Raw genomic sequence first — 13,113 nt, 5'->3', positions numbered from 1 at the left:
ACTCAAATCAGGACTTTGGGCATGTAAGTCCAAAACAGCAATGCAAAAAATTCAGCAAAATGTCTGAGCAGTCCTGTAACTCTCTAATACTTTGCATTTGTCCTGCAAATTTTCTAGATGCCTGCAGGTTTGCCTCTGTTGAGTTGCAATTCTATCCTACCTAACAGTGAAGCACCGAACTCTGACGGTCATTCCTGGAAGAGAGTAGTTTGATCTAGAAGGCATCTTCGATGAAGTGCCGTAGGCACTTAAAAAACTTCAGGTATTTCTTAGGTGAGGTAGGTTGGAGTACAGGCTTTGGAGGCTGAAATTGTGGATGAACAGCTTACTTAAGCCCAGTTTAGTTCCTAGCTCAGTTTCTTGATCCTRTCACAACTTATTTCTTCTGAGAAACCTGATATTAAAACACTGATAGCTTTGGACTGTGAACTGTGTAAACAGTTATTCCATATCCTATAAGAARGTCTTGCAAATTATGGTTCCTGTACATCCTGTATGACAAGTTGTATTTTAGGAAAACAGCCGAAGCAAAGGGTAATGTACAATTGGAAATGTGTTCTTTAACTCTCCAGGCAACTGTTAAGCTTTTCATGTTACTGTGCACATTTTTATTAGCATTCTTTTGTTCAAGTGTACAAATACATGATTTCAGCACATAAGTGAATATTCTGAAATCATCACAGAGGGAAAAGCAGACTAGCAGTGAAGAATAGCACTATCAAATAATAGGAATACCCATGAGTTGTCTTATTCTTGTAGTTGGAATTAGCACAGAATTTTTGGAAATTGTGCTGTAAATGTGATGGTAATTGTTAGTTTGTAATGGCAATAAGTACAGTTTTGTGTGTCAAACTGATTCCTTAAGACATCACAAAAGAATGTTCAACCCTCGCCCCAAATCATCTGAAATTGCATACACCTGGGATATACCTCATAGTTAAGAAATCTGTTTTCTCAGACCATGATATAGAAGTGTGCTATGCTTCCTGTTCAAATCAGCATTTTAGTCCTAGCCTTGCAGTCCTTCTCCTAAAAAAAAAAGTCATTTTTCACTCCCTCCTTTATATACTATCTTAATTCATGAGCTTGAGCAGAAGAAAATGTGCTAATAATGATTGTTAAATCATCTATATTTTTCTGTCCCAAATCATCTGCAAATTCAAACACAGCTTTCCTTTGTGAGCCATTTGTTCCTGTAATCATGGACAGAATTTCGTTCATACCGTATTTTTTTATCTGATGTCTATTTACCATTTCCCATGCCCAGCTCCAAGTCTTTGTTGGAAAAAGAAGGTCATATGATATTTAATGAGAAAACCTTTTAAAAATTATTTCAAGAGGAGATATTCAGTAGGAAATTGATTTTCTAAGCAGATACACTGCCTTCCATAATAATCTACTCCATTTTTACACTTACTAAACTGTAAATATTGCCCTTAGTTTCTTTGTTTAGTCCTAGTCCTAGTCTATTTCTAATTTAGCATCACATTTAACATGAACAGTTATAACCTTTTGCAAAAAGAAGAGTAATGTGGCTAACTGCCTTAGAACAAATTGAATACTACCAGAAAACTGTGAGATCACAGCACTCCCTGGATAATATGCTCTTGTAAGGCTTGATGTGAGTCTTCTTAATGAAACAGGAATTCTCGCAAACATCCTGTTAAATCTTATATGGAAATTTTCAAAAAGATCATGCTGAGATATATGAATAGGATTAGTCTAAGCRAAAAAGAAAATTCTGTTTGGTTACAGCCACAGTGCTGAGAGGTGTGGGGGGGAGGGAAGCCTCTCGAGCATCACAGGGATCAGAAAGAATGCTGCACCCCAGACTATGCAAAACACGGACTACAGTGCCACTAGCCACCTCCACATTCGCTGATAAGTGCTTCTGTAGTATCATTTTATGAATATCAAGCAGACTTCTGAAGGTTTCATAGTGTTCTCAGGTCATAATCCTCAGCAAAAGTTACACTGAAAGAGGCCTCTTCCGTTCACCAACTTGTTTCATATTTTTCAGCAGCCAATGTAAAGTGGCTGAGAGTTACATGTATAATAATAAAAGGAAAACAAGACTGAGGAAAAGACAAAAAATACTTGATAAAATCATAAACAGTAAATAAATTTCCTCTTAGTGGAAATTTCTTGGAAGTCAAAAATGGAAGTCATGGCCAATTAAGGGAAGTAATAAAGAACACAAGCTAAGTTTAATGTAAGTAGTATTAGTACAAAAAATATTTAGGAACACTTAGCAGCACTGATACGTGACTGAGGTGCAAAAGGAGATCGAAGAAACGGGGCCATAAAGTGAGGAGGATGGTAAGGAGATACTGAGCCCAAGGAGCTGCCTCAAACTGAAACATTGGAAGATGTTTAAGAATAACTCATTAAAATAAATGATAACAAGTCTCCAGATGTTCCCCATGAGTTTTAAAGGAGTACAAATATGAAATAGCTGCTTAGTAATGTGGTGTCCAACCTGTTACAAAAATGCAAAGTATCAAACATTGTCAGCATCTACAGAGGGCTCCAGCTGTGACACATACAACCAGAGATTTGTCAGTCACGTCTGATTTTTTCTGCTTGAAAGTATACTAAACATAGATCTAGGAAGATCAGTAGATAAAGTCTTGCTTCATATTTCTATGAATTAGTTGAGAGTCAGTAAGAATAAGAATGGCCTGGTTATTCTCTTCATAGTAGTTCTCTCATCAAAGTCTTCTAAAGAAACTAAGCTATTTCTAAGAAATGTTCTCATAATAATACAAAGAGGAGAGACAAGGTCCAGGAGTCATTTTCATAATAGACATTCCTGATGTCTCTCTGTGGATCCCCACAGAGGTTATACTCCAGTGAACATGAGTTATTCAGCATATTCCTACATGATCCAGGAAAGTGGGTGAATATCGACGCAAAAGTTTTTATGATATTATCATTCAGAAAATTTACATTGAGCACAGTAGAGCACAGGATCACGAAATACTCACTGAATGACTGATAAATGTGATGAAATTCAGTGCCAATAAATGTGCATACAGGAATAAAAGAGTCTGAAGTGGACAGCTCTAAATGGGCTATTAGCATTTGGTAAAAAGATCACTAAGGAATCACTGTAGACAGTCCTCCAAAAATTTCATAGCTGTGCTCATCAGAAATTTGAGAGAAATACATAACGTTAGAAATTCCTGGAAAATTACAGACTACAAAACAGAAAATGTGATTATGGCACTTTAGCAGTTTGTAGCTCTCTTCTCAAACACTGTGTGCAGTTCCCATCATGTTATCTCAGTAAAGAACAGGAGCGAAAGGAAAAAGATTTGGTGTAGTGAAGAAGAAAAGAATTACTGGGGAAATGAGCTAGCCTCTGTATAATAGAATATTAAAAAAAATAGTTTCATATTTTTATTCTGGAAAAAGTGACAGTGATGCCCACACAAATACACATGGAGAGAAAATGAGTAGGAAATAATATTATTCAGTATTCCTAATGAGGCAAGAATTAGAGGGTTCTAATGAAATGATCAGACAATAGATTTCAAACAAAAAAAAAGAAAGCAAAAAATAGCACTTTTTCACACAATGTGCCATTGTGAAACCTGCTGTAGATAGCAAGAGTAAAATTCATTCAGAAAGGGATTTGAATGATCCTGAAAAAAATGCCTACTGGTTGCTATTAAACGTGTTGGCTGAGATGTGAACTCCAGCTCAGAGAGCCTCTGAGCCACTGAAACGCAACTTAGAAAGCTCTGCTGTGTAGTACGTTTGCCCTGTTTTTAATACCCCTTTCCTAAGAATCTGCGTATGACTTCAAGAGGCTGGGAACAAGATGCTGGTTGATTTAGTCTGATCCTCTGATGTTACGCTCAGTATAGTAGCTAAGATCTCTCTTACTATTCTTGGATTTCTTATTAGCTGTATTTTGGAGAAGTACTAGCAAGACCTAGCCAATTATTCACTGGCATTAAGCTGCAAAACAAACCTTGCCCTTTTGTATGTGTGTGTGTACAAATTAGCTTGATTTCTTCCTGTGTATTTGTTAATCATATTTAATTAGCTCGCATGGACTTCTGCTACTATTTCTCATATAGTGTTGAGTCAGAAAGTGGGTGTACTGAATTCTATTCTGCATTGAGTTAGAACCTCTTAAATATTATAGATTTACCCTAAATCATTTTACCTCTGTATAAAAGCTCTGTTCTAAGATGGAAAATGACTTAATATATTATTGTTGGATTCATTCCATGAATATCCATGACTTTCTTGGCCTCAGTATCATGAATATTTTATTACATACTAGAGCACTCTCTACATATTAAGAGAGCCCATTTTTGTGACTGAATTTGGCAGGTGATTGTGCTTTTGCTGTTTCATTACAGTTATTTTTACTAGTATTACAATAATGCTCAGAGCCCCTGTGTGAATTAAAGCCCCGTGGTGCTAGGCGCTTTAGTGGAACTAGAAGGCTCTTTACTGTCTGAAAAGACTGATAGTCTGAACAGGTAAAACAGACAAAAGCAGAGAAAGGAAAAACAGAGCAGAGCAATGAAGTGACTTGCTCCCCATTTCAGGGCAGGTTGATGACAGAAATGGGGACTATAACCTTCATTTTCTAACTCCCAGCTGCTCTCTTGTTCACCCATTTAATTCTGAAATGTAACGGAAAAACACACTGTTAATCTTGGCAAACTGGGTGTAAAAATGTATCTATACTCAGTTCTTACAATTTACTTCTGTATCAGGTAAAGTGGGTTTTGTTATCTTCCCTTTATAGTACACAAGTTGTGCTTACTTACAAAAGACTGGTGCATAAGAAGAGTCTTACACAGCACGTTGCAGTTGTTATCCTTTTTTTGAGAGTATTAGCATCAATAGGCTTGCAATATGTTTCTTACTGTAGCCAAAATATGTTGGATTTTTATCTTTTACGACTGCAGATGATGGTAAATCTGTTCTGGTTCATAAGCATTGCTAAAATATTTAACATAGAGTCAAGGACTTAAAAAATCTATCTCTATATAATAATGTTCTTAGCTTACCAATTGCTATGTCATTATATGTGCAAAATAGTAGAAAGCCTCTGCTTATTCTAATATGAAACTGTGACAAAGGATACAAGGTGTCAGTATCTAGAATAATTTGTTCCCAGCAAATATATACAATAGCAGTGTTAAAAAAAATCCCTAGAGGCCAAGTTAGTTTCTGAATCCCCATGTGGGCGCTGGCATTGCAGACAAGGTACTATGAAAATTTCTACAGATGGTTGCTTAATGTGTAAATTAATCTGACTCAGTAAGGATCATGCTAGTCAGTGGCAGTTATAATTATAGATCAGTATAAGATCTTGCTCTACAAATTTGTACAACCACAAAACTACCATACAGACACACATTTATTTAAATACTTTAATTATTTACTGTCAGGATTTGTGACACGTGTATGCTTCAGCTTGCAAACATTAACTAGGAATGATACACTATGGTGCAGGTAGCATAAAAATAAACAGGGTAGTTAAAAAAAAATCCTGCAGGAATAAAGGGTACCAGAACATACAAACTAACATCATCAGACATAACACATCTCATTGCATGTTGCTGCTGTCCTCCAGAAGATAAGAGAATAACTCATGTGCAGCATTTTTGAGAGAAAGAAGACATGCTGGCATCCTCAATTTGGATGTATATTTACAACTTAAATAGAAAAGTACAGAAAAACTTCAATGTAACAGATGAAAGTTTATTTTAAGCAAACGTGTTTACAGTTAATGAGATCTGTGTGAATTTTCATATTTTTTTTCTGAAGAGTTAAAGGGAGCAACAACCTTGAAAAGTTCATCTGTTCTGGTTATTCATGTCGGAAAACAATCTCCTACTCTCTCTATATCCACACGCACCACAGAACTCTCCATGGCAAATAGAGAACTGACAAATAAAATAGTTTGGGGTTTTTCTTTTTGTAAAAAAAATACCCTGTTTTAATCCTGCCCATACTTATTYAAATGAAATTCTAACTAAAACAATTTAGTCATTCCTTTCTGAAAGAGAGAAAGAAAGAGCTATAAAGAGAAAGAAAGAAAGAAAGGAAGAAGGAAAGAAGGAGAGAAGGAATGAAGCAAGGAAAGAAGGACAGAAGAAAGGAAAGAAAGAGAAACAAAGGAAAAAAAGAGAAAGAAAAGGATAAGATGAGGTCCACTGCTATTATACCTCAAAGCAATTGCAACTTCCTCACCATTGCATACTTTCAGATAACACAGCAGCAGCATTTCCTCAAGTTTAGGGAGTGAAGGATACTGATTGAAGTGTGCACTTGTGCCATTTGAGAAATGTTTGAACTGTATACCTAGTTTATAATGTATATAATACGAAAAGTGATCCTCTGTTCCATTTGTGCTTGTATGAAATGTTAGACAAATTGGAAAAAAAATCATTTCAGTAATACTCTTAAACTTCAGGTACAAGCATTTGAACATTTTCTGAAGGGTTCATGCTGTGGCTTGTCCAAATTCCCCACAACCACTGAATTCTTAAATATGTTTACTTGGAAAGGTCAATTGCTGGTTATCCCRTAAACTTTTCTCTAGGCTAGATAATAACAAAGTATTAGTTTTTGCTCATCTTTAGTTGTCAGACACCCACTAGGAGGTATTCAGTGTGCTCATTTTTTCTCAGATTGTAGATGAGAGGGACAAAAGTGGATCAGAGGCTAGCAGTTGACTGCATTTTTTTTAAAAAAAAATCCTTAAGAAGAAAAGGAAGAGACATTTAATTAAGTCATAACCCTCTACAACAGCAGGATAAAGTGCATAAAGGAGGAAGCATATTYGACACTCAAACAATAGGGGAAAAAAGGTGTTTGTTAAATTAAACAGTGATGCATCTTGGTAATGTGAGGTTTCTGTGAGGTTATTTTTAGTGTATATCAAGCATACAAAAGCTCTATATGTTGAAAGATTCCTGCACATAACCATGTTGTGAAGAAAGATTGCTCTAGAACCCCATCGCGGAAATCAAATTTATCTGAACTATAAGCACTACCAAAAAAAAAAAAAAAAAAAAAAAAAAAAAAAAAAAAAAAAAAAAAAAAAAAAAAAAAAAAAAAAAAAAAAATCAAGTCTTCTTTTTGCCAAAATGTATTCCACATATGGTTTCTAGAATTCTTGGTATTTTCTCTAAGGTTTCTACAGGAAATAGGGCTGGCCAAAAGGTCCACATCTGTCTGTGATTTATTACAAAATGGAGAGTCATCCCCTAGACAAGGTTGAAGCAATTGAGGTTGGCTGGAAGAAATGGTAAAAGCAATACTTTCTCCTTTAATTGCATGGATATATTGATCATTGACTGGTCAAATTGCCCTAAGGGGCTCAGCTGATATACTGGAAGATCAGACAGCTGCAACAAGCAACTCAGTTTTATATTCTATCACGCAGCATGGAGTCTGTGATTGCTTTCTGGCAGAGGACTTTATGATATTCCTTGATATCTTTGGCACATCAAAAAAATAAATATTTCTGCAACAATTTCTAGATAAGATTAAGCTCAAAGCCATAAGAAAAAGTTAACATAGACCACAATAACCTGCTTGATGAGAGACTACAACTGCATGCAACATGAACTGGCTGCCAGCAATTTRAAAGTGTTGCTTGTAACCAGCAAACCTGAAAGGCAATCCCAGGAAGAGGGCTGCTTCTCCCATGCCATACTGCAGAACTTGAGTCAGGGAGCAGCCYAAGCTAAAGAGCTGTTAGCTCACATGGGAACGGGCCAGACTGTGTCAGGTTCCCTGGTTTTGGGGTTGCCTTAGTATCGGTCTCTATCTTAACTAGGACATCTCTTCCCCAGCTTCATCCATCATTGCTACATTGTCTTTTCTGTAACACATTTGAAAGTAGTCAACTGGAATAAAATCATCCATGAAGTTTGCTGTGCTGCTTGTAACAGACTACACACTGCATAYTATGGACATCTGGGTATTATTTGCTCCTATATTTGTAAATATATCATATTATTCATCAAATGATTTTATTTTTAGCAYCTTGATTGTTCTTGGGCTTGTTGACTCTCTCCCAATCAAAAGCAAGTATTTGCCTATTAAAATTTTTCAAAATTTTGGTCTGATTACATATTTAGGTCAATTGGAATTGACAGCAGCTCCCTTACTGGATGACTTTCTGACAAGAATTTTTTAGAATTCAACATTTGTTTTTCCTGAGCATTCATCATGATTTATCAGACAAGGCAGCAGTGTTCTACTGATAAAAAAAGCCAGATCTAGTCCAAATTTACTCTGTCTTGCCTACTGAAGAAACAACAGATAGTTAAAAACAAAGAAACAGTTGGGAAGAGAGGCGAGTAGTAGTAAAGTAAGTATGATATCTATTTTCTTCTTTTGTTAGCTATTTCATTCCTCACATAGAGGATTCTTTCCTGATTTTCTGCTACATGGCAGTGTCTAGTATACTCTGTATAGTTAATTAGATGAGCTAAACAGTATGTGGAGATTAGCATAAAGTACAGTTAACCACGTCTGCCATATGTTCGGTTGTGCTTTACTGCGAATATGGAGGAATAATTACATAGTAACTGGCATATTCCACCTCTTCCATAATATACATAATAGTACTGCAATAAAATGATGCTAAGCTAATAACGTGAGACAAACACTCCAAAATAATGAAAGTCACAGGTCAGGACTGAAATTTTAATCTTAGCTGCAATGGGGATCAAGCCAACATTGTGAAAGTGGCACTTGGTACTATTTACATACCATGTTCAATCCTTACCTGAGAGTTTCCCAGCCTTTATGAGCTGTTTCAAACTGCTATGGTAATTCAGAAGGTTCCGCCCTCCCCCCTTGTTAATTTACTTTGAATTACATAATTTCCTTGCAGAATACCTTTTCTGAGCTAGCTATTTCACTTTTCTACAATTTATGACATTACTTTTATGATAGCTTTATGACATGAAGAGACAACTGCACTGTCAGTGCCTGGTGCATGGTCCGGGATTGCCACAGAGTTGGAAACCCCACTGATTCTATCTCAGATGTCACAGCTTTGTTAATTAGGATCAAAATAATATCCTCTCAGGTTCTTCTTCTGGCTCTAGTAGAGCGATAACAGAAACTGGTATAATGTGGCCAGGCAGGTGGAGCAGAAGGGACAATCAGGAGRTTATACCTGCAATGTTTTCTGTCATAATTACAGGGAATTACTTTTCTCTGATGCAGTTTATGCATTGGATACATAGAAAATTCTATCCCAGGGGAACCTGGGAACATATTAACAAGATAACCAAAATACCCCAGCCACTACTGACCCCCAATCTGAAAAAGTTGTAGAAAAAGCAAAGTGAGGTCAAAACTGTAAAAGCCATCACCAGTGTTCTTGCGACTGTAGCTAAATGTGAAGGCTTTAAAACCTTCAGAGTAAAAGTTAGAATAATTTTCTGGTGCCCCAGACACCCTCTTTGAATTTTGTTTCCTCCAGCTAAATCTCCTACATCTCAGCTAATATTTTCTTAATATGACCCTTCCTTTAAAGCCTGGAAAAATTAGAATATGCATACGTAAAACATATTTAACATTGTAACAGTGAAAGGCCAAATCCTCCTGGTCAAAATAGAAATAGCCATGTGAAATTCAAGGAACTGAGATTCACTTTTAACCTTTGGAGAATCTATCTCCAAATATGTATTCAAGGAGAAGTTAATTAATACAGCACAAACTCCTCACTTCAGCCAGTGCGAGTACTGTATTTCTGGTGCTTAATACCTTGTAAAAGACCATTAAACACTCTTTGTCCATAACCTTCTACATCTTTTGARTCCATGGTCCTGCTGCTTATGAAATCATGTTCTTAGTCCTGTGTTCTTACTCTCCAGGTCAAGCCAAAGCTAGGATAGTTCTTTTTATCGGCTTAGTGATACTAAAGTTGGTTACATCCAAGACGCTTTTGTTTGCTTTTCTATTGGCTCTTAAGCGAAAAAAGATCAGCTATGCATACTTTCCTGTTTTGTTTCTGAGCTGTACTTGAACTCCCTAGCACCTCTGAATTTCCAAATTTAACAAACCACTTCACATGCATAGAAATCTAAAATCTTACTGTTAAAGACACCAGAATAAGTTCCCATTAGTAGATTTTACATTCTTGCTTCCCATTCTGATACAAATCCCACGGTTTTCAAAATAACTGCAGCGTGACTTAGGATCATTTCAGATAGTTCTCTCCCTGTTCTCCTGCTTTATGACAAAACCRGATTTTAGCTCTCATTCCCACAGTGTAAGGACAGGAACTGGGAGGAAAGACCTTCCACGGAACAACTGGCATCAAAATCCTGACTTTCTCCCTTCCTGTACAACAAATCTGAGGTGCCACCCTGAGAGATAAGCACTGTGCCAGACACAAAGCAGACTCAAGGCAGAGCCAGAGTTAGAGGAAGACCACAGAATCATATTGCTCTATCATAATCTGCTTCCTGTTCTGACCTATAAGTAGCATTTTGAAGAAAACATCCATTTAATGTAATTCACTGGTAATACACTTCTGTTCAGTCAGAAAATGCACATGGCCATTGGCAGAAATACTGACCACTAATGGGACAACTACACAGCTATATAAATTGGCAAAAACTTCTTTTAAAACTATGTCTTGGAGTAGAAGTGACCTTTGCTTTATTAGTAAGTAGATGTGCAACTGTTTTCACTGTGGCAATTATGTGCAATACTGAGCATAATAAAAACACTAAAAATATTTTTATAAGTGACTGCATGTGCTCTGCCAGGACTGTAGAAATGCAATTTACTATATATCAAGAAGAACACGGCCAAACTTTGCCTTGCATGCTCAGCTTCTCAAGTTTATATATTGTACGTAACTTTCTGGATTTTATTGTAACTATTTGGCACCAACTCTTACATGCAAAAAAAAGAACTTCTTGTTTTCTCATTTCTGCTGTCGTATCTGTGCCCTTCTTTTAGCATGAGCATGGATCCTTCCTTCAACTTTATTTACAGTTTTAATGACTTTTCTAAATTTCTAGTAATTCTAAGCAACTCTCAAAAATTCCAATTTCTCCTAGGTTTATTYTTCTCTTATGACTCAGTTCCTCAACATACTATACGTTTTGACAGTCTCATCCACAATCAGTGTGTAATGTCTGGCAAAATAAAACACTATTTTTTTCCCTCCTAATTACAAATTTATTTTCATTTTTTCCCTTGATTATTTGGCGGAGTCCAATTTCCTCATTATACTTCTTACTTCAATCCACCTTTTAATATTTTCCTTTATTTAGATAAGACACCTATTTTCCCTACTTGCCACAAATCTGATTTGGGATTTTCAGAGGAAGGAGGACTGTAGAGAAGAGTTTTCCAGTAAAAATGGGAATTAAACCCTTTAACTTCTTTTCTTGTTCCTCCCAGACTACTGAGTGCCTTTGCTTGTTTATGAGTCACATGTCTAAACCCTCACTGACACTAAAACAACTGATACTCCCATTGGGGCTCAGACCCACAGAGCACAATGAAATGAATATTGTATTCTCCAGAAGCTCCCAAGAATGCTTGAAGCTATTATTTTGCTTGATTAAACATCATCCATTAAACCTCTTTCTCACTTTTTTCTCCAAATTTTGCCTTGGCTTCATTTTCACTTTAATTCTCTCCTGTTTAAATTGTCTCTTTTCTCGCCTTCCATCCATCTTTCACTTTCTRTTTTTACCTCTAATTTTTCATTGCCATATTACCCCATTCCACACTTTCTGTTTATCTTACAGTATCTCTTGACAAACTCTACTAGTTTCCTTTCATTATCCCAGATCAGTTAACACTCTGGATGCTAACCCAGACTATCTACGAAATAAAAGACACAGTTTCCTTTACTTCATCAGCCTTTCCCCTGAGACAGGAGAGCAAAAGCTGAAATGAGGAAGAGAAAAGCAGAAAGTAGGAAATGTTTACTGCACTTAGTAGCTGGAGGAAAACAGTGCAGGAAAAATTCTACCAGATTGATAAAGACTTTAATGAAATTAGTCTGTGGAATCTTTTACTTTTCATAGGCTAAACATGCACCACTTCTTTCCCCCATTAATGCAACAGAAATGTAGCACAACAGATTCAAGCCTTCTACATGACTTTGATTRGAATTTTCTTTACTTTAAAACCTACTACAGAGCTTTCAGCAGTTTGGCAGATGACTTAAGGAAAACTGAATGTGAAACTAGTCAGAAACAGAAAGAGGAAATCTATATTAAGCCTGAAAACATGAGTCAGGGTTTTAATGAAAACAGTTTGGCTGAATTCCCTTTTTTCTTCACTATACAGATGATTCTTGAAGTTTGAAATAGGATGAAAATGATTATATATAGTGCATTACTTGCCTGTTTCCTTACCACAATTTATGACAACAACAATATAGATCAAGTCTATTTCTCCTCTTACATTAAAATAAAATACAATTTAACTCTGTTTTATAAAATATTTTCTTAATATTCATACTGTGCTTGCTATCAAATCCTGTTCTACTTAGCCCCAGGTGCTATTAGAACTCAAAGACAAATAATTTGTAGATATTACTGCACATTTTATGTAATTGGCAATGACTGATGTTTTCGAAGTTGCTTAGGGAATGTTGATGGCCAATTTACATGCATTTTCATAGGAGGTGGACAACTATTCAACTTCTCTTTATGCAGCTGAATTAAAAAAATATTTTAAAAAGGTTCAGTATGCACATTTAGCTATAATCCCCAAGTACTGGCTTCCAAAACAAGCCAGCCATTTAGCATCTAAGTCTCTATAGCACATATTTTGTGTAGCTCCTCTACATACGTGTGGCTCAGTTACAGAAGTAGTTATTAAGATACGTTTCCAGGAGCCTCTAAAACAACTTTGACTTGGTCACAGTGGCTTTCAGTTAAGGTTGACCATTCAGTTTTATACTTAAGAGATGCATTTCATCTAACAGTTCTCAAAAAGTGTTTTGTGTGGAGGGACTGAAGTGTACTCAGTAAGCTCACCCCTCTGAGCAGCTAGTCAAATCTGCAACAGATAACTGGACTTTCATAAACATGGATTCACTGAGGAAAAAAAAAAAAGCAAAGGGAGGAGTTATTCAAT

This window comes from Rhea americana, unplaced genomic scaffold, assembly GCF_003343005.1.
Source record: "Rhea americana isolate MKP2758 unplaced genomic scaffold, rheAme1 scaffold_136, whole genome shotgun sequence".
In the NCBI taxonomy this organism is placed as follows: domain Eukaryota; kingdom Metazoa; phylum Chordata; class Aves; order Rheiformes; family Rheidae; genus Rhea; species Rhea americana.
Note: the sequence above shows the minus strand (reverse complement) of the source record.